Below are 27,533 nucleotides of genomic sequence, written 5' to 3'. Positions count from 1 at the left end.
TCACAGGCCAGCTGCTGCAGAGACAGGCTGTGATGGGCTACAGAGCTATCCTGACATATCTCTGAAAGCCTTTGTCTTGCCACATGGGATTTATCATCCCAGGGTTTTCTAGGAACAAGAGATGCTTCCTATAAAAGGCAGCTGCAGTGCAAATTCTTCACGTACCAATGCAGCCACCTGCTTTCAGAATGTTCTATTGACAAGACATCCAGCAGACAACCCTTTTCTGTTAGTACTCACTTGGGAGTCAATAACAGGGTGTGATCCAGCAGGTCCCTTCTGCTCTGAGACATCTGGGACACGAACTGAGGAACAGCTCAGCAGCCCAGTCCATGCCTGAATAGGATGATGGTAAAACCAAACCAAACTGATCCCAGGGAGACACAAGGAGATGCTCCAGCCCAGTCCCAGACATCCCATCCTCTCTCACGAGCAACCAACACCAATCTTCAGGCCTCTCGTTCAGGCTCCAAAACCCACCCCATTGTTCTCTGCTCCCTACAGTGATGCTGGACATCATCACCTTGAACACGTGGAGATGGACATCCAGGGTGAGGTGACACCCTCCTCTGCTCAGTGACTCTCTGGGGATGGGCAGGGAGGAACAGCACATGGTCAAACCCTCCATCATCACCTCCCTCACATTTCCTGCCCACCAAGATTCCAAGACAGGCTTCCCTAAGCTGCTGCTGAAGCACTCACACAAGGAGGAAGTCCCTGCAGCTCCAGACACGAGAGATGCTTTTACCACACAGACCAGGGCAGAATAGACAGTGCAGGACAACCCTCTTACTTCTTATGGGCTTCTTATCAGCACCTGCAGGTCAGGTGAAACCCTCTGTGTGCCTCGACTCTGCAAATAATCCTCCATTGGCTCACACTGACAGCAGCACGGGCACAGGGACCTTTGACTGTCTGCGTTTGGGGCTGGAACTCCTGGCCATCAGCACGGCTCAATTCCCAGCATCTCCTTTTAATGAGCCTCTTCTGCAGCAATATTTTCCCTCTCTCCTCATCCAGCCCATTTCCAACAACAAGTAATTAGGAATGTGTCTTTCTCAAGCAGTGAGAGTGTCTCAGGGAACGAGACGAGCAGTTCATCTTTATTGCTGGCAGGCAGCTCTCGTACCCAGCTGCCCGCAGGAACAGTTACTATGGAAAATAAAAGCAATAGAGATGAACCATGACTCCGGGTACCCAGGTACTGCTGCATCTCCATGAAGAGACGTGTCATTTTTGGATTTGCTGCTCCAAAACTGCTACTTCTCCAGACGTCAAAACATCAAGCACAGAAATGTAAATTATTACACCCTGGATCTGACCCTTTTCTAATTAAAATGTAAACACCTTTGAAAACCGTATCGAGTGTTTATTGCTGGAGCCAGCCTTGGGCTTTTCAGATACTGATGCATCCACAGCTGGCTGAGCATTTGATTTATTTCACCATCCCTCAAGTTTAAGGTCTGGTTTCTGGTACCTGGTGATGCAGAAAAGCCCCAGTGACAGGACAGGAGCACACCAGCTGCCACGTTGCAGTGTCACTCACAAGCCTGGCACAGAACACCACAGGCAAACACCATGGTGCATTGAAACAGAGACATTAAAACAAACACAGAAATAAATGGGGGGGAAAAAGAGAGGGACACACGAGTGCCATAGAATCCAGCTGAAAACAGCCAGACTGATTCAGTAAGGAAGGGAGACGGGTTATCTGAAAGCCAGAAATTCCTCATTCTCACCCAGACAACAATTTATTACGTAGCTTGCTTCCCTGCAATAAGCAATTCTTTGTGGTTGGAAAGTGGATCTTTCTTCTTCTCTTCTTTTTAAGCAAAACCAAAGCCACATCACCTTTAGAAACATAAAGTCTTTTAGTGTGTCAAATCTATGCATGAGGTTGGAGTCGTTTTTCACCAGATGGGCTTCCCTGCCTGGGGGAACACATTACCTTTGGCTTGTGATGGGTACTATCACAAAAACAGAAAGGAAAAAACAGCGTACAACTAAGAAAACTACTGTCTGAACATCAGGTGAGTGGAGGTGGGTTTATGGGCTCACCCTGTGGCGGGATGCTCTACAGCAGGGGATGTCAGAGCAAGGAGACTGCTGGAGTATCACTCTGGCTGCAGCAACAACAGCAAGGAATGCTCACAGATTTTTATACAAATTCAATACATGCAAATGCACCAGCATTTCTAGATATAAAATCTGAAACAGGTCATAAAAAGCCTCCAACCACCAATCCCTGAATTGTGAACAGCCTGAGTTTTATAACCTATTTTACACTGGTTCATGCTACAAACCATGACTTCAGGCAGACACAATCGATTTCCACATTCCCCTGCTTCTACTATAAGCCAATGGAACAAGAGTCTATATTACATCTTATCCTTGTTATTTTCCACCTTTACAAGAAAAATGTTTTCAGGTAAAGATATTGAACAATTATTATGAATATCTGAAGAAACGGCGTTTCACACATGCTCTCCTCTTCGGAGCTGTACTGTTTCTCCTTGGAGCACAGCATCGTTCAAGCATCTGGGCAGGACTTGATGGCTGCAGTGATTGTGCTGGAAGACAAGAACCAAGGATGTTCTCCTGCCAGATGAGCTTGCACACATGCACTGTGGTGTCTCTCTGCAATGCACATGGCAGGCTGCAATCCTCAGGCCACCAACATCTGTTTTTTGCCCTGCTCTTCCAGCACCCCAAGGCATGAGCCATGATCCCATGGAAGCAGCAGCCAGGGTGCAAAACTCCATGTGCAGGCAGCAGTCTGCAGGCAGAGAGCAGAGCCCACATCCTACATAAAAGCATCACAACCCTGAGCTGATCCATACACAGTCGTTCATGTGGCTGTGCTGGCTGCCGCGCATCGTCCTTTGTAAAGAACTGAAGGGAAACCATTATCAGGAAGGAAACCTTTTCTTTCCAGGCATCCAGGCAATAACATGGGCACTTGGGCTGAGAAAAGCTCTGTAATCCTAAAAGACACATCCAACTCTAAGTTGAGATGTCAGCCTGCTGAAGTAATCCATCCCACCAGTGGTGGCTTCTGATGGGAGGGACTGGGCGGGAGCAGCGCAGCCTGGTCAGCAACAGGGCAGGCATGGAGGCTGCTTAATCCCTATTAAATCATACCCGTGGTTCATTGGCAAAAAGCGTTTTTGTGCCTGTACACCAGCTTGTAGCAGCATTCAGAGGACGCACCTTGGCCATCAGCCAAAACACTGGAGCTGCCACTCCGGATGGGCTTTATGCTGGGAGGAGCCAAATGGTCCTCTCCTCTTGGGAATCACAGAATCACAGAACTGTCTGCATTGGAACGAACCTTTAAATGTCATCTAGTGCCACCCCCTGCCATGAGCAGGGACACCTCCCACTAGAAGAGGTTGCTCCAAGTCCCATGCAACCTGGCCTGGAACATTTCCAGGGATCCAGGGGCAGCCACAGCTTCTCTGGGCACCCTGTACCGGTGGCCTGACCACCCTCACAGCCAGCAATTCCTTCCCAAGATCCCATCTCTCCCTGCCCTCTGGCACTGGGAAGCCATTCCCTGTGTCCTGTCCCTCCATGCCTTGTCCCCAGTCCCTCTGCAGCTCTCCTGGAGCCCCTTTAGGCCCTGGCAGGAGCTCTGAGCTCTCTCTGGAGCTTCTCTTGTCCAGCTGAACACCCCCAGCTCTCCCTGCCTGGCTCCAGAGCAGAGTTGCTCCAGCCCTGGCAGCATCTCTGTGGCTCCTCTGGCCTGGCTGCAGCAGCTCCAGCTCCTTGTGCTGTTGTTCCCAGGGCTGGGGCAGCTCTGCAGGTGAGCTCTCACCTGAGCATAGGGCAGAGGGGCAGAATCTTCCCCTCCCTGCTGCCCACGCTGGGCTCAGCCCAGGGCACAGGGGGTTCAGGGCAGGTGCAGCTCTCACCCACAGCACCTTCTCCCTTCTCGCAGGGCTGCTCCATCTGTTCATCCCAGCCTGGATTGATCCTGGGGGTTGCCCTGACCCAGGTGCAGCTCCAGCACTTGGCCTTGTTAAACCTCACGAGGTTCCCATCCTCACGGATTCTCGCCTCCGCCCTCACCAACTGCTTCCCTTCATCAAGGCTTTCCCCTTTTTTGGAAATGAAGCTTTTCTGTGCAACAAGGAGAGGGATATGAGAGCCTCTGATGCATCCCAAATCCAATTTCGGAAAGATGAAACACGAATGAGGAAGCAAGATGCTTTTTGCAACATCAGCTGCCTTCTGTACCATGAAAAGCAAATCTTCCCCGGATTCCTGCTGCTACAACCAAAGAGAACAATCCTTCCCAGCCTTGGATATGGTGCTGGTGGGGATGGAAGATGATTTGAAGGAGAGACAAATTCCTCTGACCCAAGGCTCATTCACTCACAGGGATCCCTGTGCCTAACATGAGCTGCTCAACTGGAACTGGAAAGTGAAGTTATCCAGTAAACCTGAGCCACATTGCAGAGGAAAGTGGAAAATAATTTACCATGTCCTCTCTGAGTTAGTCAAGCTCAACTGAAAAACTCCTTACACAAAGGAGTATATTCAGAGATTTTCTGAATATCTAATTACCTTCAGTTCTTAAAAAACACCAAAAACCCAAACCCCTAAAAAATCCCACTCAACAACACCCACAAACAAAATTTCCAAAACCTGCCTCTGGATCCCGGATCTACACTGCTCTACTGCATCCTAATGTTTAAGTTATAAAAGCAGCAGCAGATTGGCTTTTACATCACAGCCACCCTGGGACCACCAGTCATTGACCTTATCAGTTTCCACACTGGCAGCAGCCACAGGATGAGATACTCTAAATATTGCAGTGGAAAAGAACAAGATTTGGGGAAAGTGACAATTCTGTACATGCAGAAGGAAAAGCAGATGTTTCCTCATACTGCTTCTGGTTATAATAATAATAAATTAAGAGTCAGGGAAACAAACAAAAGGCATGGAGAAGCACATGGGGAAAAGGAATCCTGTGGGGTCAGTGTCCAACACCCCATGAACAGCTTCACCATGACAGAGGTGGCCACAGCCAGCAACCTCTATGTTCTACCCAACTTCTGGGACCTTTTGCTTGGGAGAGAAGGACACAGCCTGACACACACCCTCGGGAGGGCATCTGACTCTCTCGTATTTTTGACCCCAGACTGAGTCAGTCACCAAAGCTTTCCCTTCAACTGGGCCTGGACACAGTGTCCTCCTTAGCTCCTGCTCCTGGTGACATGGGCTGGATGTGGTCAGGACAGTCAGCTTCCATCCAGCAAAGTGACTGCATTATGGAAAAGTGATTCCCACTTCCCACTTCAACCAGAAGGACCATCCAAAATAAACTGCGATCCCTGTGACTGCCATGGGCAAAGAGCACCACCCAAGGGAGCTCTCACAGCTTGAGAAGAACACAGAATGGTTTGGGTTGCAAGGGACCTTAAAGCTCATCCAGTCCCACCCCCTGCCATGGGCAGGGACACCTTCCACTGTCCCAGGTTGCTCCAAGCCCCATCCAGCCTGGCCTGAGACACTGCCAGGGATCCAGGGGCAGCCACAGCTTCTCTGGGCAGCCTGTGCCAGGGCCTCACCACCCTCACAGCCAGGAATTTCTCTATAAAATAATTTCTTCCTAGACGCCATTGCAGACCCTAAATCCTTTACAGCCTACAAGGATCTCATGTCACATTCTCCCACTAAATTTCTCATTGCAATTAGGAGAACAAATGTGATACCCAGATAGCCTTGGGTTTTGCACTAGGCTCCCAGCAGCTGCCCCAGGAGGGGACATGATGCAGCACAGGCACCACAGCACCCACCAAGGGTCTCACTGAGCCCAGGGATGCTGCTGTGAGGCAGGGATGGGCTCAGCTCCCTGTGAACCCACCACACTTGACCAAAGTCCCAGCAGCAGGAATGCCCAGCCTTGGACAGGGGAGGGATCAGACCATCCCCAAGCTTTGCTTTGTACAAGCAGCATGTACAAGCAGCAAGTTCACGAGCTTCACCCTCCTTTTAAATCCATCCCCAGATTTTAGCTCCTTCCAGCAGCTCATGAGACAGCTTGAACCAATTCACCAGGAAAACGCCTGCCTTAGGGAACCAGCCCAAAAATACCAAGCACCTCCCCAGACAGGAATTTTTGGGAGCTACTGGCCAGCCACCAACCTCCTTTTTGAGGCTTGAAGTACATTTTTTTGCAATCACTCCCAGCCTATCACTCCGTTGGGTACTCTGCGTCAGCAATGCTGCTGCAGATCTCAAAAAAATCCCTTCCCAGCTGGCCCCATTCCACCTGTGGTTATTCCCCCCCAAATTTCAGTGAGTGAGGAGTGACAAGAAGCTAGCAATGGGGGTGGGAAGAGCAGCCTGCTGACCCCTGGGGTGTAAAGATGCTGCAAGTGCTTGCACAGCTACATTTATCACCCAGGGGACTCCTGGGTTTGATTAATAACAGGAAAATGAAGCAGCTTGACTCGGCTGAGCCCTGGCAAGCAGGAGCAGGACAGGGAGGTGTTTGCTATTACAAAGCAAACAGAGAGACAGGTACTTCCAGGACATGACAAGCAATCTGTTTTGAAATGAACATGAGCTTTGGGAGTGTCTATTTACCTCCACCAGCAGCAAGGACAGTTGGGACTGGCCCTGATCAAGACATCTTTGGGATTCACCAACCCTGTGTTCTGATCTTCTCTGCTGTCAGTGTCCTTGCCACCAGTCCCTTCTGCTAACCTCAGGTCTCGGATCACAGAATCACAGAATGGTTGTGGTTGGAAGGAATCTTCCAGTCCAATCCCCTCCATGGGCAGGGTCACCTTCCACTATTCCCCAAGCCTCATCCAACCTGGCCTTGAACACTGCCAGGGATGGTGCAGACACAAATTCTCTGGGCAACCTGTGCTAGGGCCTTACCACCCAATTTTTTCCTAATATCTAATCTAAATCTACTCTCTGTCAGTCTGAAGCCATCCCTCTGTGTTCTGTCACTCCAATAGCCTCTCTCCATCTTTCCTGTAGGCTCCCTTCAGGCTCTGCAAGAAAGCCCTGTTGAGTCCCAGTGCTGATGCTGGTGTACTGGGGACAAGAACCTCCAATTTGTCCCAAAACACCCTGGAGCTGCTCTTTGTGTCCAGCTGTTGCATCCACCATGGACCCAAATGTGCTATGCACTACATGTGTGACTGGAATGTCACTAGCTCCTGCATCCCACCTTGTTTCCCTCTCTTGTAAAACACAAACCCTCTTATTTCATGGTGATGGTACACTAAATTTCCACAGCTCTCCATTACAGTGTAAATTACTTTAAGACAGATTTCATTTTGGATTGAAACAGGACTTGACATTATTTTGTTTCCTGTTTCAACAAAAAAAAATATCTATTCTTATTGAACCCAGCTAAAAACATTCTTATCCCCCACAACTATCCTTAGCACCATGACTTTTCTATAGGCTAATTAAGCCAAAAAATAGAGTTAGCATTAATTATTTCTTGAGCAGTATTCACTCCCCTGGTGCTGATGAGTATTTATAGTATCTGAGGATAACTTGGGCTACCTATCCAAAGGATACAGCAGTGCAATGGGATCGTGGAGGGAGGGCAGTAGGTGCAGCACAGGTGAGCAGCATCAGCAGCTTCAGCAGAAACATCACAGCAGGACACCTGCTATTCATGTCCCTTTGACTTCAGAGATCAAAAACCATATTGCTTTGCAGAAAAAAGGAGGAAAAAGGAAAGAAAAGAGGTAAGAGAGAATTTGATTAATCAAGAGACTGTTTAGTGCTGTACACCCAGATGGTGTCTTACATCAAAGGGTCTTGAAGCTGGAGGCCCACCATTCCCAACTCTGGGGTGCCTGCACAGGGCAGGGATGGCCATCTGAGGGCCCTTTATGTCCCACCAATTCAGCAGAACAGTTTAACAAGGGACTGGAAAAGGCACTTCTGCAATAAATTATACAGTATGAATGATAAAGAAAATAAACCTCATTCCTAGTGCTGAGGTAGTGCAGGACTTGGAGGTTTCAGAGGAAGATGCAAAGAATGCCAAGATAAACACAGAACTCTGGGGCTTGGGACATGTTCTTCCCACTCCTGCTACAGCTTTCATAGAACCATGGAATGGTTTGGGTTGGAAGCGACTTCCAAAATCCTGGGCAGGGACACCTTCCACTATCCCAGGTTGCTCCAAGCCGTGTCCAGCCTGGCCTTGGACACTGGCAGGGATGGAACAGCCAACAACTTTCTGGGGAACCTGTGCCAGTGCTGCCTGAGAACCCTGGTCCATGGGAACACCCTGCTCCTGGTGAGCATTCCCACATATCCATGATATCCAAAGGTCTTCCAGCACCAGAAACCAGAGGTGACATGTGGCACTCAAGCCCCACATCCCTGCCTCCAGTGTGGGACAAGCATCACGTTTCTCCTCTGTCACAGTCTCCGGTGGAACAGAATTCACCCTTGAAGAAGCTAAAGGCTGAACCTATCACATAATAACAATAATAATTTAAAAAACCACTTGTCTGCCAACAGCCTAGATTTGGCTTGATGAATTTCAAATAGTTTTGGTCAAGTCACTGCCACCAAACCACTGGAAAGAAAACACTGCAAAAATTGTTTCACTTTTTTTTAGGGTTTGGTATTTTTAAACAAAGGATTTTTTTCTTTCATTTCACTGTGACATATGCCAATTTTCCACAGCTTTCCATTATAGTGTAAAATAATTTAAGTCAGATTTCATTTGAGATTGAAATGGGATTTGACATAATTTTGTTTCCTGTTTCAACAAAATAAAAGTATCTATTCTCACTAAACCCAGCAAAAAACACTCTTATCCCCCACAACTATCCTTAGCACCATGATTTTTCTAGAGGTTAATTAAGAAAAAAAATAGAGCTAGCATTAACTATTTTTTTTAATGGCCTGGTGTTGAAGAATATTCACAGAATCCGAGGATAACTTGGGGTACCCACCCAAAGGATGCAGCAGTGCTTCAGGAAAGAAGATGCAATTTAAAGTGTTACTGTAATTCACTTTTAAGTTAGAAAGTCAGGAACCTCAGGAAAGTCCACACATATCTTTTTTCAAAATTAGAGGGAAATAAGGAATATGGGAACCCTTATTCCTTATTACACTCTCCCAAAAAGAAGGGGCACTGCTGCAGCCTCAATTCTGCAGGCAAGGTGCAACACCAGGCATAACCTCAGTGCCAGCCCTTTCAGTCTTTAACCTCCCAGCAATGCTTCTGCTTTGGCTTGTTCCCAGCTTCTCCACAGGCTGCGCTGCCCCAGGAGAAAATATTTACTCTCCAGAGACTATCAGCCACTGCACAAGATAACACCCAGGGCAGCAGAAACCCCAACACAGGTAAAGCCTCACTCCATCCTCTCCCACTCCCTTTCAGGTCCAACCGGATCTCGCGTGGGGTTCTGGGATAAAAAACCCCAAAACAAAACAGGTTTTCAGGGCAGTGCTGCTGACTTCTTGTTTTCCAAACCCTCTGCCACTGAGCCCCCGCGGTGCTGCTAACCTCTGCTGATCCCATCAGGTGGTTTAAACTGGGAAGCTTAGCAGTAAGCTCTGCTCCTGCAAGGAAGCACCATGTTACGTGGGTTATTCTCTGCCCGATGGGGACCGTGGAGCTTTCAGAGAGCACAAGGATAAATCCCAGCTACAGCTTTCAGGAAGAAAATTAAGTGTATGAATGGAAGATACTCATCCCAGGTTGCAGTGTTTTGCTGTTGAGCTGGATTTTTCTTTCTCTCCTAGGCTTTACTTTTTAATGTTGAAGTACATGTTAAATCCTGCTAACATGGTGCAAATCCATGTCTTGCTGGAAAAAAAAAAAGAATTTTGCACCTCTAAAAGGCATCTGGCCAACACCTGTAGCCAAATAATCATATAAAGAGGAAGAGGGGCAGGTAGAGAAGGGAGAAACCACAGAGAGAAGGGCAAAGGGAATTAAAAATAGATAGGGGATAAAAAATCATGACAGGGAACAAAAGAAAGAAAAAATGAGATTGGGAAGAACAACAGAAATGAGATGGAGAACAATAACAAAATGGAATAACGGACATAAAAATGGGATAGGCAACATAAAAGAAGGGATAGAAAAGAAAAAAATGGGATAAGCAACAAAAGATTGGGATAAATAAAATGGGATGGGCAACTAAAGAAAAAAGGGGACAGGCAACAACTCTGCATCCAAGAGCTGGGCAGAAAATGGCACGGCAGAGTTTTCGCTGGTTAACTTTGGCAGCCAGAGGATTTCTGCAGAAAGAGGATGCACGTGCTCAATCAGGGCAGGGGGGAAGAGGAGGGAGTTGTGATGAAGACTGGGGCTGCAAGGAAATCCCTGCAGGGGGGCTGCCTGGAAAGTCTGGCAGGCTGAGACCACCAAACCCAGCAGGATGGCCATTGCAGCAGGAAAGGCAGTTCACAAGTATTACACTCTCTCTGGCTACAACCCTTATTTTCAAGCTTCACCTAGCCTGAGCGAAAGAATAACATCATTAAGAGACAGACAATAAATCAAGGAACAGCTTGGAAAAACCCGTGAAGCCTCCCGAGAGCCAAGGAAACCTGCACTATCTAGGGAAGAGCGAGATTACAATAATTAGGTCAGTTGGCGATAAGCCTCCCCAGCACACACGCGCTGCCGTCCGGCCGGGGAGTGATGACATCTCCCAGGAGCTGAGAAACCCAGCAGCAAAACACCAGGGGCATGGAAAACACCATGAGCAGAAAGCCTTCTCCAGCAGCAAACCGCTGCAGCTGCTCAGCTCTGGGTCTGAGGATTGGTAGGGGAAGATTGGGAAACTGAAGGGATATTGGAAAATTCCTTCACTTTGGGCCATGGTTCAGCAGCCAACACGTGACTCGAGTGCGAGATCTGGGTGTGCAGCTTGGAAACAGCAGCAGGACTCAGCTGGAGGAGGCCCTGAGCAGGTTGGATGTAGAAGTTGGCTCTGCACTGAGCACCTCCAGTGCTTACTTCAATCCAGAGTAACCAGGATCTTACCTCGGGAGACTCTCCCTGAGCCCAGACTTCCAGGACAAAGCTAGAAAGTCTTACTTCCAGCTTAATCAAAACCAAAAGAAACTTCTCCACACAGTCAGCAGTCAGAATGACCTTTATGAGAGGAAACAGGCTGACACGAAATTCAAGTACACAACAATCACAGTGAGCAAAGCTGCCTGCTCCAGCAGGCAGAGGATGGTCCCATGCAGAGTGCTGAACGGGGTATGCATGCACTTTTCCATGTATAAAGGGAGATGGAAGCTTTTTATTACCCATCTCCTCCTTTCTGGATGGTTTGCCATCAGCTCTGCCCATCCTGGCAGCCTCAGGACTCAAGGACTTCAAAGAGCCACAGCTGCAGGCCCAGAGTAGGGGCTGGACTGAGATCACATCCAGATGTTTGACCCCAAAACAAGCAAACAGGAAGGGCAGACCAAAGAGGAGGATGTGCTCACTGCCCTGACCAGCTCTTGGCTCTTCCTCCCCATCTGCTCCATCACTTGCTGTCTCTGATTTGGCCATCCAATACTGGGGCCCAACCTCCAGCCCAGAACACAGAAACCAGTCACCTACTGACTGAGCTTTAGGGTCTCCCTCCTGGCACTGATTTGAACCAAACCCTCACCTTCCAAAAGACATTTGTTTTTCTTAGCAGAGGAAGGCTTCCTCACTGGAGCCTCCACATCATTTTCTAAGCTGCTTCTTTCTGACTCCCACCTGCCCCTACAACCCACAACAGATCCTCAGAACAACCCAAACAACAACAAACAGCACAAGATGTTTGTGTGAAGCCTCCACTTGCAGTCCACACAGCTGTGTTGATACCAGCAGGCTTCTCCCACCTGCCAAATGCGGAGTACTCCAACCTCTGCCCTGCTCAGGTGAGCCCTTACTGGCAGAGTTGCCTCCAGATCTGGAGTCCCTTACACAAGAAGGACCTGGAGCTGCTGCAGCCAGGTCAGAGGAGCCACAGAGATGCTCCCAGGAGCAACTCTGCTCTGGAGCCAGGCTGGGAGAGCTGGGGGTGTTCAGCTGGACAAGAGAAGCTCCAGGGAGAGCTCAGAGCTCCTGCCAGGGCCTAAAGGGGCTCCAGGAGAGCTGCAGAGGGACTGGGGACAAGGCATGGAGGGACAGGACACAGGGAATGGCTTCCCAGTGCCAGAGGGCAGGGAGAGATGGGATATTGGGAAGGAATTCTTGTTTGTGAGGGTAGTGAGGCCCTGGCACATGTTTCCCAAAGCAGCTGTGTCTGCTGGAAGTGCTGTAGGCCTGGTTGGACACTCAGTATAGTGGAAGGTGTCCCTCCCCATGACAGGGGGTGGAACTGGATCATCTTAAGGTCCTTTTCCCCTAAACTATTCCACGATTCTATGACTCTGTGATTCTATGAATTCACGAAGTCCCTCAGGATGTAATACTCCATTGATTGATCCAAGTTAAATCCAATCCTCACACAAGAGCATCCTACAGGCTCAACTGCCCTCTGTGTGCATCATGCAACCATGAAGTTCCTACACTCACGACAGTTCACTAGCCAAACACCAGCAGCCCCCATTAACACACACAAATATTCTTCCATGTTCCTAGGTCATGCAGAAGACATCATGCACAATGCTGACCTTCAGCCTCCCAACTCTCCTCATTAGCATCCTGACCGATGCTCTCACTTCGTCATGTGCTCTGACCTCCCTTCCAGCACATTAAAAAACAGTGACTACAGTTCCCTCTATACTTTTAATCAAAGTCCATTGTTTTTTTTGTTAAAATAATTGGCTAATCAAATCCATTGCTTCCAAGCTGACATTCCTCCTAATGCTTTAATCAATAGAGAAAGATGTTCAGAAGGGAGCTAATATAGCCTGAGCAAAGCACAGAATGCTGTGAGGACAGATTCATTATGTGGTTGGATTTCTTAGAAGAAAGATGATGAACACAAGCAAGTCTAAACCCAAGCTGGGTTACTGAAGTATTTCTAGGTGATAACCAACTTTGTTTTTCCCAGAATGCCCTTCATCTCCATGCAAATATTCATCTTGGCTGCCAAACTTCCACAACTCTTCAATCACACATTTTTTCACATCAGCCACTGCCTTATTAGGACCCCAGTTTAAAGCATAAAACTTGATTTTAATGCCTGTATCACCGCACAACAGTCAGAACCGGACAGAAGAGACAAAGTGATGTTCCCAGGCACCTACACCTGCCTCCTGCAACACTACTGAACCTTCTCCAGAAATATCTGGCTGAGAATCCAGCCCTAGACAGGGCTGGATCAAAAGAGATCCCAACTGAGATCAGACACAACTTCTGGATCCTGGGCTCTGTACTATGTACCTCGAGATTTTGGGCTTGTCAAGACCCTGTCCTGGGGCACTCAGTGAAATACCTTTGCTGCCAGCTTTAAGCTGTTCTACATGAGGAGTCCCAGGTGGCCCCTAAGCACTTGGAGGTACCTTAGAGGGGCTTCAGACAAACAGAAGCTTGGTTTAGTCCTAGCAAACTACTAAAAGCTCTGCTGGCACCGTGTGGCATGAGAACACCACCCCCCATGCCAAAATGTCTTGCTTTCTTTCCAGTTCTTCTGACAACAGGGTCATGGTGAAAGTTCGTATCAACAGCTCCAATCTTTGGTGCTTTTGGATTCCATCCACCCTCAGCAAGGATCCAAACACATACAAGTACTCCTGAAAGTGAAAATTTGAAAGCAGATGACATTTGAGAGAGGAATAATTTAATTTGAGACAAAGGTAATTCCTTCTCCAACAACTTTATAAAGCAAAGGAGTAAGCAAGGCATGTTGTAATTCCCTCAGTAGAGCAAAATTGCTTTCAGGGTTTGAGTATCTAGATTTTGGAGAGGTGAGGAAAGATTCTGAGGAGCTTGGGAGGTTAATCTTCTTTTTATTTACCCTTCTCCCCTTTAGAGAGAAGCAGAACTGTGCTGGCTTCCAGGGCAGAAGAATAATTAACCCAAAATTAACACACTTGTTTTTTATACAGAACATGGGACACCAAATGCTTGGTATCACTTAAAGTGGCAGATGATTTACTAACTTCCTTGCCCAGCAGCAGTGTCTGAAAGCCCTGTGGAGAGCAGAGCAGGCAGTGTGTCCTCCCTGGTATTTAGCAGCCGTTTCAGCCCTGCCATGAAAGGCAAGCTGGCAGCAGTCCTGCACAGAGCCAGCGTCACCATCCATCCATCACCCACACTCACCTCTCCCACCATCACCCGCGTGAGCAGGGCATCCTCCAGCAATGCCAGCAGCAAAACCCGAGCCACCTCCTCTCCTGGGAGAGCCCATGACATCATATTCCATTATTTTTTTATAGTATGAGCAGGCCAACCCTCGAAATTTCATTTGGCTGGCCCTTCCTCCACAGATGTCCATACGGGTGAGGAGCAGACAGGAGACCTGGAGCTGCCACAGGTTTGGCAGCTCGTCCTGCTTGCTGCTTCACTCTCCTCCTGGCACAGGGAAAGATCCTGCTGAGGGCTCATCCTTCCCCACTGTGCCCTTCCCTGCCGGAACGTGCGGCGAGGAGGTGGGAATGTTCCTGCTGAATGAAGTGAGCGTAACTGGAGGTGCTCAAGGAAAACCTCGGCAAAGCCAGCAAGGGATGACTGTGCAAATCAGAGCGGGGTGGGGGGGAAAGGCTGAGTCACTTCCTCCCCCACAGCCCTAAATAGAGAAGAACGTAAGGAAAATCATTCTCCGAGATGACAAAAAAGGAAGAGAATCCCCGGTTTAAAAAAAAAAAAAAATCAAAGTGCACATAGTGATAGCAGAAGCGAAAGGGACAGAAAAGGCAGCCTCCTGCTCCAGCTGCAACGGGAACAAGAGCAGAGAGAGGCTAAGCATCATCTCCAGCTCCTTTGGGAACTGGAGGCTCACTAATCACTTTTAACACCAGCTCCAGCTCCAAGGCAAGTTCACGGACCATGGCTGATGCTGAAAAGCCACTGCAATGCTGCCTCATCTCCAGGTGATGCTGCCAGCCATGACCTCAGTCTTGACAGGAAACTGCACCAAGCCTGGGAAGTCTGGGCCAGCTTTTGGGGACAGATTTTACCCATACCTCAGTGTGCAGAGACACCCAGACCTTTGCGCAAGCTTGTAGGTGATAACACATGGAACATCACTACCAGGAGCAGTCACAGTGTAATATCTGATTACCCATCCCAGCAGGCATGTGGCAAGAACCCTTCTGAACTGCAGGATATTAGAATAGGCAGGAGACTCTAGAGAGAAATCAGCCAACAGCTTTTCAGTGCAAGCGCAGTGATCATGCACAACCACAAAGTCTAGGGACAACAGTATGGGAGAGGCAAAGAGGAGAGGAGAGGAGAGGAGAGGAGAGGAGAGAGGAGAGGGAGAGGAGGAGAGGAGAGGAGAGGGAGAGGGAGAGGAGAGGAGAGAGGAGAGGAGAGGAGAGGAGAGGAGAGGAGGGAGAGGAGAGGAGAGGAGAGGAGAGGAGAGGAGAGGAGAGGAGAGGAGAGGAGAGGAGAGGAGAGGAGAGGAGAGGAGAGGGTTTGAGCAGGGAGTGATCTTTAAAAGTTATCTAGCATCATCCCAACACGCCCTCCTTGGCAGCATCCCTACAGCCAGCTCCTCCTTCCCCATGTTCAAAATTATTTCGGCTATTTCCGTAAATGAAATGTAGCAAATAACTAAGGTAATTTACTTAAGAATTAGCTGACCTGCTTGCACCCAGACAGATATTATCTAAGCTCACAATTGATGCAGCCCCTCCTTGCAGACAAGAAGGAATTTGCATTTCCCTTTTCCACCCTCTTTTTTATAAACTGTAAGTTCCAATCTCTAAGATGTGCCCTCCTATGTCAAATTTGGCTGAAATTAGTCCCTGGGTTAAAAAAGGTTCTGGAGGAATAGCGAGTGACAGCCAGTCTGAGTGCATAAGCCTCATTTCTGTTCAATGAAAAAAAACCCCCAGAAAACCAGCAAGCACAAAAACAGGGGAGAAGCATCAAAGTGACTGCAGTCAATAAATGAATCTTTCACCCTATGTGGCAAAAATACATTTATTAAAAAAAAGCAAAGCAAGTAGTTTTTCTCTGAATCAATTTTGAGAAAAACTTGTGTGCTCTGCAGATGCTCCAAAATGCAGGAGCAGGGGGAGGATCAGTGCCCTGAGGTGAATCTTGGCACTAAAAGCATCCTGGCAGAGAGGGATGCTGCAGCTCTGCTGTCAACCAAGCACTTCATAGGGCTATGATGTCCTGTCCATGACTGATGCTGCTTTGAGCACCTGCAAAGGCAGGAAAAACACTCCTCTGCCTGTGCCAGGCCAGCATAGGGATGGACAGAGCAGGGACACAGGGAGAGATGGAAAACTCAGTATCCAGCACAAGAGCTTTCCAGAAGTGTGTGTTTCATTGCAGAGCTGCTGTCAGGGTATGAGAAACTGCTGATCTCAAAAGAAGGGAGAAAAAGCAGTGAGAGAAAACCATCCACTGCCTCATCACAGCCCTTCATCCAAATCCATGGTCTCATTTTCTTTTAGAGACCTCTGCAGACATCACAGCCAGGACCCTGAAAACTTCACCTGATTCATCTACTCACTCGCAAGGGTGAAACATGCATGTGGCAAGAAAAACACAGAAATCATTTCCCAAAGCAGCCACCAAGCCTCCACATCCTGCTGTAAAACCTCCTGCTGCAAAAATTACTGCTGCAAGTTTCAGGATCACTGGCCCAGCTTCCACAGCCAAAGAAAAATATAATCAAAGACGCCTCCAAGGTGATCGTCTGGCTGGGAAGAGACATTCCTTGATCAACGATATGCCCTGATTTAAGAGAATAAATTCCCATGGGTTCAGGCATACACTCCTCACTCCTCTCACTGTGCAAAGCAAACACCTTCTTAAACATAAAACATTGTTATTAACCTCCAGCTGACAATCACAGCAGAACCACAACCCTTCCTGCTTCCTTTTCTTCTCTTGCCCAAACACACAACATGGTATTTTTGATGACATGTTATTAAAATGCTCTCTGGCATCACTGCAGTTGGACACGGCGCCCAGGAGTCCTCCCGCCCCAGGGGTTTGCTCCTGGATGAGTGATACAGGGAAATGCAGCACCCGAAAGCAAACCAGCATTTTAGCCTGGAGAAAAGAAGGCTCACAAGGGAAATTCTCACTCTCTACAGCTCCCTGAGAGGAGGGTGCAGACAGGTGCAGACTCTTTCAGGTACCAAGTGACATGACGAGAGGAAATGGGCTCAAGCTGCACCAGGGGAAGTTTAGATGGGCTATTAGGAAAAAGGTCTCCACTGAAAGGGCGGTCAGGCATTGGAATGGGCTGGTCAGGGCAGCAGCTGAGTCCCCATCCCTGGAAGTGTTCAAAAGGCATGTGGATGTGGCACTTCAGGACATGGTTTAGTAATGAACCTGATGGTGGTGCTGGACTGATGGTTGCATTTGGTAATCTTGGAGGTATTTTCCAATCTTATGATTTTCTAATTCCATGATTTGCAGACTGCTGGCTTTGGCTGGTTCGGTGGAGCTAGACCACACCATAATCCTGCCAGTGCTGGAGCACACAGTTCTCTGCATGATGAAAAAATCCTTTAGAATTCACTCTTGGATTATTCCTGCAAGACCTCCCACTAACAAAACTAAGACAATGACATCCTTCAAGGCCACCTGCTGAAGCTCGTGGCCCCAAAATGACATGCCCATGGACTACATAGAGGAAGGAGCAACTCGCAGCCACAGCCACAGGTGAGCCCAGCTCTGCAAAGCTGCCCCAGATGCAATCTCACCCAAGGCTGCTCTACCCAAAAACAGCTCCATGGTTGCTTGTGAGGCTTTGGCTTCACAAGAGAGGAGTTCAAGGCTGGTGACAGCCAAGACTCCTGAAACATCTGCAGTGCATTTCTGTTGTAACTGAAAAGCGTTGAGGTAGCACATACAGTCTTGTGAGATTTAATCAAATCATGTAAAACACTTGGAGTTGCAACTGCTTATTTCACTCTCAAATCCCAGAATGGTTTGGGTTGCAAGGGACCTTAAAGCTTATCTCATTCCACCCCCTGCCATGGGCAGGTACACCTTCCACTATCCCAGGCTGCTCCAAGCCCTGTCCAGCCTGGCCTTGGACACTGCCAGGGATCCAGGGGCAGCCACAGCTTCTCTGGGCACCCTGTGCCAGAGCCTCAACACCCTCACAGGGAAGAACTTCCTCCTAACATCCATCCCAAATCTATGGTCTTCCAGCTTAAAACCTTGCAGCAGACCCCCTCAACACTAATTTGGAGGGGAATGGGGTGTGATCCCCAACATGTGGCACAGCACATCTGAAGGCTGGGACCCTGACTGCTGCAGTGTGACACCCTCTTGTGCCCCAGACTCCCTAGCCACCCTCCCATGCCAACACAACCCCTCATGTCCCATGCCAGCTGCCACCCAATGCAACCAGCAGCAGCTTGGATGTGAGAGCTTCTCCCAAACTTCTCTCCTGGTGTCAGTGAATGCCAGCCAAGCAACACAGCTCCTCCAGGATTTCACGAGTTCAAAAGCATTTTTCAGAATTAATTATGAACCCTGTTAATAGCTCCCCATCGCAGGTGCCTGGGGAAGCTCGTGGCAGCTGTGTGTCTCCCTGTAGCTCCTGCTCTGGTGCAGGGCAGGTTCCAGTGGTGGTGAAGCCTCTGTGGGGTAGAACAGGCTGTACAAACCAGTTCCAGAGAGCTGAGTCTGCTCCAGAGGGAGGGAGAAGTTGGTTGTTTTTAGGGTTTTTTTTTTTTTTCTACTATGGCCAATTGCAGTGGGTTGACCCTGGCTGGATTCCTGGTACACACCAAAGCAGCTCTCTCATTCCCCTCCACAGCTGGACAGGGGAGAGAAAATATAGCAAGAGGGTCATGAGTTAAGATTAGGACTGTGAGAGATCCCTCACCAAATACCATCATGGTCAAAACAGGCTTGAACTGGAGATATTAACTGAATGTATCAACAACACAATCAGACCAGGATAATGAGAAGTAAAATAAATCTTAAAATCACCTTCCCCTCACCCCTCCTTCCTTCCCAGCTCTACCTCCTCCTCCAGTGGTGCACAGAGATGGGAATGAGGGTAAATGGTCAGCCGAGAACAAGATGTTCTGCCACTGCTCAGGGAGAGGAGTTGGAGTCCTTCCCCTGCCCCAGTGTGAAGTCTCTGCCATGGGAGACAGTTTTACATGAGCTTCTCCAGTGTGAGTTCATCCCATGGGCAACAACTCTCCATGAGCTGCTGCAATGTGGATCTCTCTTCCATGGGGTGCAGTTCTTCAAGCACAGGCTGCTCCAGCCTGGGTCCCCATGGGGTCACAAGTCCTAGCAGGACACCTGCCCCAGCATGGGCTCCTCTTTTCACAGACCAGCATATCCCTGCCAGGACCCCGCTCCAGCATGGGCTTTCCATGGGCTCACAGCCTCTCTCAGGCATCCCCCTGCTGCAGCCTGGGCTCCTGCAGGGGCTGCAGGTGGATCTCTGCACCCCTGTGCCTCCATGGGCTGCAGGAGCACAGCCTGTTCACCATGGCCATCACCATGGGCTGCAGGGCAATCTCAGCTCCTGCCCTGACCTTGGTGTCTGCAGAGGTCTCTGCAGACACCAAGACATGTTCTCACCCTGCTCTTCTCTGGCCAAAATTACAACTGGGCAACCACTTCATTTTCTTCCTAGATCTGTTATCCCAGAGACATTATCATCATTCCTGATGGGCTCAGCCTTGGAGTCTGTCCTGGAGCTGGCTGGCGTTGGCTCTGCCGGACATGGGGGAAGCTTCTGGCAGTTTCTCACAAAAGTCATCCCTGCAGCCCCTGCAACTACCAAAACCTGGCCACACAAATGCAGTGCACCCATTTAAACCACTGGTGAGAAATAAGAAGCTTGTGGGTAGCCACATGCATCCTCAGGTCACCCAGGCATGATGTGACACCAGGAGGTGGGGAACACCACACAGCCACCCACCCCTGCTCCAGATCCCAGGGACAGCCCCACCACATCCATGTCACCCCACCCATAACCCTCCCCATGCTGGTGGAAATGCAGATGATTTCCATCACCCCTCTGCATGGATGCAATCATGCTGGGGAAGGAGATGAAGCTGAGCCAGCTGCCACAGAGGAGACGCCCTTGGTAAGTGTCTGCACGTTATGAAATACACCTGCAGCAGGTTCCTGGCTGACAGGTGTGGCAGGATTTGGTCCTGCAGAGATAGCAGAGGCAGAAGTTTGATTCTGTCAGCACAGGCTCTCCCACCACTTCAGAAACCAGGTTCTTCTTCTCCTAGACCACAACTTCTACATGCCTGGGGGACAGGGAGGCCAAAGGTTGTCTCTGTAGGACAGGAGCAGTGGCCTTTCTGGAGTGAGCATACAACTACTCCCAGCCAGCCTGTGGTGCCTAAAATCTCAGTGGTCCATAGATTGCCTGAAAGGAATCTCCAGGAGCTAACTCAAAGCAGCAGCAAAATCTCAAATCCCTTAAGTTTCCATACTAGACTTTCCACAATAATTCCATGATAGAGACACCATCTCCTACTCCTGGCCACTGCTGAGGCACCTCTACGTTTCAGAAGACCAACAATGACAATGCAGAATCCACCAAGCCAAGAGTGACCATGGCACAGACCAAGACAGATGAGAAAGAAACAAAACCTCTCACTTTAGCAGGGAAGCTTAAATGCAATTGAATGTTTTAAGAACATTCAATATTGTTCCCATTTAAATCTGAACTGAGCAGGAGACACAATTCTCTTAAGATCACCAGCAAGGCACCTATGTTGTAAGTGAATAAATCTACAAATATATGCACAAAAATGTACATAAATAAATAAAAATAAAATAGCCAGAGTCTCAAACAAACAGAAAATTACTGGTTAGCTACCGTAGCCCTTCATTTCAGATGACACAGTAATCTGCTAATTATCCTCAGGTGGCAGAACTGCCCCTTCTCCAAAGAGTTTCACAACAACATCCCAAGGCATTTATGGAGATTACTCATCCAGAAGCCTCAATGCTTCCAGTCTTCTGTTGTCCTTTCCCCAACTTGATGCTACCCCAAACAGAGCAGCAAACTGTTAACTCTGAAACTTAACAACAAATGTCTTAGCATTTCTGCCAAACTGAAGAACAGTGAGATCATTAACAACTTTTAATTACTCCATCGAAGCAGACAGGCAGAATGTTAAATGTGTCCCAAACAGCTCCTGAAAAAGCTGTCCCCAGCTTCCATAGAAACCACAGGGTCTTGCTGTACTTTTAGCTACAGCTTCTCACAAATACACAAGATCCCAAAGACTCAACTGAACAGCAAGAACATGAAATTAAATTAGGTCCAGGAGGGTTTTCTTGCTGCTTTGCAGAGAACTGTGGGCAAAATCTCAACCAGTGATAACTACCACAATTTCATACCCTTCCTGCTGGGAACAGACCAAGCAGCAGCAAGGATGACTGCAAGGAGAAACAGGAGAGAGAGACACAAAACGAGAAAGAAGAATCAACACGGCAAATTTGTCCTCATCAGGAGACCACAGTAGAGTGAACTCAACTGTGCAGTTCACCCCAAAGTGAGGGTGCTTGAGAGAAAAAAAATAGAGTATTAGCCTTGTCCAATATTAAGTGCTGAAGGAGAGACTTCTGGAGATAAAGCCCAGCACCCCACTATCTTCCCTTCCACAGTTTGGATCCAGGGCTAACAACCATCAGGTAGGTTTCCATGCTTTGCATTCTATTTTTCATGGCTCTCAGGAACCCTCCATAGATTATTCCTACCCATTTGTGGATCACGTTGACACAACTGTGGGAACAAATGTCCCAAAAACCCAGCCAAGCTCCTCAAGTACCTCAGTACTCTCCCAAATCACATCACAAAGACAGAGCTGGTGTTCAGCTCATCTCCACAAATAGTCTCTCCAGTCTCCCATCAGCTGGAGAGCTCCTGGGTGCTGGACTTTATCCCCCAGCTCACCTGAGACAAGTGGCTTCCTTGCATCACCTTCACCTGCAGCAGCATTCAACTGCTGCTCCTCTGCTTTAAAAGCAACCTGAGATCTCATACATGATAAAAAAAAAAAGCACAGCCTGAGCTTCCCAAAACAGCCACTGCTTGTCTGTGCCAAAGATAACATACTTAGCGCAGGGAAACCACAGCCTACAAATCTTACCCAAGGCTTGAGGGGATAAAATGCAGCACAAGGTTTTGCTCTTGGACCTTGGGTTCAGCAATGGTAGAGCAAAGCCTTTATGATCCTCACAGGGAAAAATAATGCGGGTGGGCACAACAAAATGGCTTTTCCTATGCACTGGAGACACAAAGTGAATATTTGATTGTCAGGATCACAGAAATCATGAGCAGACTGGGATGTTTCCATCTCCATCCCGTGTAGCATCCCCTGTCAAAATCTGGATGCTCAGAGGACATTCCACCATCAAAAAGCCTTCCTAGGTTTTGTAGAGAAGGGACTATTAAATGACCTGCTCCTGTTTGGGCATCTTTGCATTGAAAGACACAACCTGGAGGCTCAGGGTATCTTCTGCTCCCCACCATCTATCCCTTCAATTTCTGTTAATAAGGCTGTGATTTCAAGCTTCATCTCACACCTTCCTCAGTGGTGGAGAAAAAGCAGTGTGGATTACTGGAGAAGAAATGAACATGGCACCGATGGACAGGTGGAAATGGCCCATTTGAGAGAAGCAACCAGGTTCTAGGGCACTGGGAAACAGCACCTTTCCCTTTGCAGTCTAATGGCACTGCTGCCTCTTGCAGTGTGGGATCTCACTGGTGGGAATCTCACCCTTTCCAGAGAAGCCTGGCCCAGGGAACAACCCCAGGAGGTGAACCTTGGTCTCATTCCATGGAAAAACAGCTTCAAGGACTGAGTTCTGAGGCACGGGGAGGCCAGTGACACCCGACAACTGTCCCTCCAGCGTTCAGCACCGCCGGGGGCAGCTGCGGCAAAAAACATCCCACGACCGCCGGCTGCTCCGCTGCCACAGCATCTGTTGTCCCCTACTGTCACCCACCACGGCCCCCGAGACCACGTGCAGCCGGAGTGACTCTGCAGGAAAGCGATAACCATGAAATGACAACAAAATCGGGTCTCTGGCCAGCCCTCGCTCGCTACGCGCAAACCCATCGCGGGGACCGCACCTCCTGCGAGGTGGGAGCTGCTCCCAGCCCCGGACACCCTCACCGCGGGCATTCCACCGGGGCCGTGTCCCCGCGGAGACGCTCCGGTGGCACCTTTGTGCCGGCGATGCCGCTGTGCGGGCTCTGCCTCCGGCTCTGCCATGGCCCCTGGCACGGCGATGGCCACGGGCACGGCGATGGCCACGGGCACGGCGATGGCCGCGGCTCCTGCGGTGAGGACGCGATGGGGTCCCTCTGTCTGAGCCCACCGGGGTCTCGCCGCGGGAGGGGTGGGGGGCCGCCCTGCCCTTCTCCAGCCGAACGCAGCGGCCGGGAAGCTTCCAGAGGCCGGGAGCACAGCCGAACCCAGCCCCGGAGCGCTCCGCGGGGAGCGCCACGTCCCGGGGGGCCCACGGCCACGAACGGGCTGTCACCGAGCGGGGGCAACCCCCCGGGGCGAGGCCGCCGAGACACGGCCGGCACCGAGACCTGCCCAGAAACCGGCTCCATCCGCGGCACGACCCCCGCCCCGCCGCGGGGTTCGCGTCTTTCCAAGGCAGACAAAAGCCGGGATGCGCTCCCCCCGCTCCCCCCCTTCTCTCCCCCCCTGCCGGTGCTGTGTCACGTCCTCCCCGGGCCGCGCTTACCGTGCGGGGCCGGGCGCGGTCAGTGCCCCGCCGGGGCGGTCATGGGCGCGGCGCGGGGCGCGGGGGGCGCGGGGGGCTCCGGGGGCGCCGCCCGGGAGGACGCTCCGGCTCCGGCTCGGCGGAGGGACGGGCCGGGGCGGCGGGCAGTGACGCGCCAGCCCCGCCCGCGGGCCGCGCCGGCCCTGACGGGAGATGTAGTCTGGGCCTGCCCGCCGCGGGGGGCCGCGCCGCCGGGGAGCTGGCAGGGACACCCCGAACCCGGCAGCCCTGGGCCTCGGACAGGAGCCTCCCGCACCCTACAGCCCCGGGATCTGACAGGGACCCCCTGTGACCCTCACAGCCCCGGGGGTCTGACGGGGACCTCCTTTATCCCACACCGCTGGGGCTCTGAGGGAGACACCGCCCGCCCTCATCCTGCAACCTGGGCTCTGACAGGGACTCCTCGGATCCGGCATTCCGGATTCCCACAGACACCCATTGGATCCGGCATTCCGGATTCCCACAGACACCCATTGGATCCGGCATTCCGGATTCCCACAGGGACCCCCTGCATCCCGCACCCCGGGTATCTGGTAGGGATCCCCTGGTCCCGCACCCCGGGGCCTCACGGAGATCCCCCGGATCCCATCCCTCCGGGGAGCTGGCAGGGAGCCTCCGGATCCCACAATCCCGGTATGAGACAGTGACCCCCGTGTCCTGCACTTCTGACACGGCCCCCGCAGATGCCCGCGCCCTGGGATCCCCAGCCACCGAGTCCCTGAGCCTTCAGGGCAGGTGAGAGGCCACCTGGGGCTCAGAGCAGCCTTTGGGGTGCAGTTAACCCATCCAACACACAGGGCAAATACTGTGATTCTCATATCCTCACCTGCATCCATCGGGATTCAGTTCAGAGCTGTAGCCTCTCCCATGGCCCCTCTACACGACAAAGCAGCCTTAAAGCCCCCTGGGCTTTAAGGAGCAGGAGGGTTAAACTGGGCTGGAGAGAAGGTGACTATAAGTGTTGCACAGAATCACAGGCTGCTTGGGGTGGGAAGGACTTTAAGATGATCCAGTTCCACCCCCTGCCATGGGCAGGGACAACTTCCACTGTCCCAGGTTGCTCCAAGCCTTGTCCAGCCTGGCCTTGGACACTCCAGGGATCCAGGGGCAGCCACAGCTTCTCTGGGCACCCTGTGCCAGGGCCTCACCACCCTCACAGCCAGCAATTCCTTCCCAAGATCCCATCTCTCCCTGCCCTCTGGCACTGGGAAGCCATTCCCTGTGTCCTGTCCCTCCATGCCTTGTCCCCAGTCCCTCTGCAGCTCTCCTGGAGCCCCTTTAGGCCCTGGCAGGAGCTCTGAGCTCTCCCCGGAGCTTCTCTTGTCCAGCTGAACACCCCCAGCTCTCCCAGCCTGGCTCCAGAGCAGAGTTGCTCCAGCCCTGGCAGCATCTCCGTGGCTCCTCTGGCCTGGCTGCAGCAGCTCCAGCTCCTTGTGCTGTTGTTCCCAGGGCTGGGGCAGCTCTGCAGGTGAGCTCTCACCTGAGCATAGGGCAGAAGGGCAGAATCCTCCCCTCCCTGCTGCCCACGCTGGGCTCAGCCCAGGGCACAGGGGGTTCAGAGCAGGTGCAGCTCTCACCCACAGCACCTTCTCTCAGGGCTGCTCTCCAGCCATTCTCCATCCAGCCTGTGTTTGTGCCTGGGATTACTATAACCCACATGCAGGACCTTACATTTGGCCTTGTTGCATTTCATGTGGTTTGCACAGGCACAGTTCTCCAGAGCTTGCCAAGGTCCCTGTGTGTGGCAGATAAACCAAGTGTTTCCATATAAACACACAAAACTCTGAGACAAGAAATACAAAAACCAGAATTTAAGCACATTTTAAACATCCCTCTAGCCTGCTGGATCCCTTTAGCCCCAATGCTCAAAGCCACCCAGAAATGTTCCTACAAGCAATTTAAACCACTTTCTACTTGCCACATCAGGGTCTCAAAACCACCCACCCAACAATCATTTCTTGTGGTTTGGGTTGTATTCAAGAGGTTAAGTTTATTTCTAACCACAGGTTCTTTGTTGCTCCCTGACGGGTTCTGCCGTCACACTCATCCGGATAAATGGATCACGTTAATGAACATCAACGGAAGGACTGCAGCCATAAATTCACCAGAATTGCAGGCTTCTGAAGAAACCTTAATTCTACTTTGACAGCAAAATCGGATTCCAAAGATCTCTCTCCCTGCTGTGCTTTATTTTGGGCCTTATCGTTTGCTGGGCAGGTTGTCATGACAACCTGATATTCACCGGAGGGTGGCTGTAATTGGGAGAGCACATTGTTAATTTGGCTCCAGATTCTTTTTATTTTGTTGTATTTTAAGCAAAGGGGGACTGCCTAGATTTTCATATTTTTATCTATGATCATACTATGGTTTAATTATTAATCCGAGTGCCAATGGCATCTCTTCAGTGACGGTTGAGCTGCAGAGCTCACCAGGGCAGAAAACGGCTCTGCCCACAGTCCTTGTTCCCAGCTCACCTCCTCATGCAGCCTCCCCAGATCCCCTCCAGCCCCCAAGCCCCTCAACCAAGGAGCCCCCAGGGCCAGGATTTCACAGGGATGCTCCTGTTGTTTGGGAGCAGGTTGGGGGAAAATAAAGGCAGGCTCCACTCTTGCATTAATGATTATTTTTTGGAATTCCAGTGTCAGCTTTAACCTGAAAACAATTCCTCTCAGACAGTTATTCAGAGCAACTTGCTGTCTGTGGAGAACACCAGCCCATGATATTTATGTGTGAACATGCTAGCGTGTGTAAATCATGAGTGGGCAGAGGAGGTCCTGGCCCCACATGGTGGGTCCTCTCCATGCATTCCTGCCCCAGCCTGCTTACGGGATCCTGGGCCTGTAGACATCACAAAATGTCACAAAATGCCAGCAGGCACTCGCCTGAATCCTTGCTGGAAGCGGAAGGGAGGCGGGGCTGGGGGCTCTGGTTCAGGAACTCGGATGAATGATGGATCAGGGCACACAACTTCCAGCCTCAGATTTTTGGGAAGTGACCCATCCTGCAGAGCACGGTGTCTGTGGGGGTGTGAGAGGGAGCTGGGTTCATTCCTAGAGTAGGTGAGGGATAAATGTGGACAGGGTGACATCAGGGTGACAGCAGGGTGACTAAAGGTAAGCCCACAGATGGGTGCCAGACTCAGGAGAAAGTGCCATGTCTGTCACCTCACCGCAGCACTCCCACCCTCATGAGGGTTTGAAGCTCCATGCTGGTCATGGTGTTTATTATTCACGTGTCCTAGCAGGAAGAAAAGGCAGTTTCCCGGGAACTGGGGACTTTTCTCCAGGAGCTGGCGCAGCTCCAGGTCCAAAGGGCAAGGTGCAGCTGCCTATCCCATCCCCATGCAGGAGCAACCCTGCTCTCCTCAGCCCCTCTGAGCTGCACATCCCTACATCCTCCTTTCATCCCTGCTTCTGGCTTAAACCCGTCATAGCTTACAAAGTAGGTAAGCTGGGAAAGGAGGGGATTTCTGCTTAAAAGGGAAAAAAGGAGAGGAGTTGTAAAAGCTGGGGATGGAGGAGGGAACAGAAACATCCTTCTTTCAAGGAAAAGATGCTGTGGCTGCTGTTCTGGGTACCATATGCCAGGTAATAACACAAGATGACTCAGTGTTTGGGAAATTAAATTGGCTCTTTATTAAAAGCATGTATTTAGGGAGGTAGTGAGGTGTCAGGGGAGTCCTTGCATTGCCTTAGCAGAGGGA

General features: G+C 50.4%; 1 protein-coding gene across 4 annotated transcripts in view; it reads right to left on the bottom strand.

The window, feature by feature from the left end:
* Positions 1–23,908, bottom strand: part of CTIF (cap binding complex dependent translation initiation factor) — a 147,450-nt gene extending 123,542 nt beyond the window's left edge. For all 4 annotated transcript variants that reach the window (XM_085043830.1, XM_085043831.1, XM_085043832.1 and 1 more), the window contains exon 1: positions 23,792–23,908. The gene's annotated coding sequence lies outside the window, so the exon portion shown is untranslated. The remainder of the gene's footprint in view (positions 1–23,791) is intronic.
* Between the last annotated feature and the right edge of the window lie 3,625 nt (positions 23,909–27,533).

Source organism: Lichenostomus cassidix, chromosome Z (assembly GCF_008360975.1).
Source record: "Lichenostomus cassidix isolate B80296 chromosome Z, HeHo_3.0, whole genome shotgun sequence".
In the NCBI taxonomy this organism is placed as follows: Eukaryota; Metazoa; Chordata; class Aves; order Passeriformes; family Meliphagidae; genus Lichenostomus; species Lichenostomus cassidix.
This window is presented reverse-complemented; position numbering and strand designations above follow the sequence as displayed.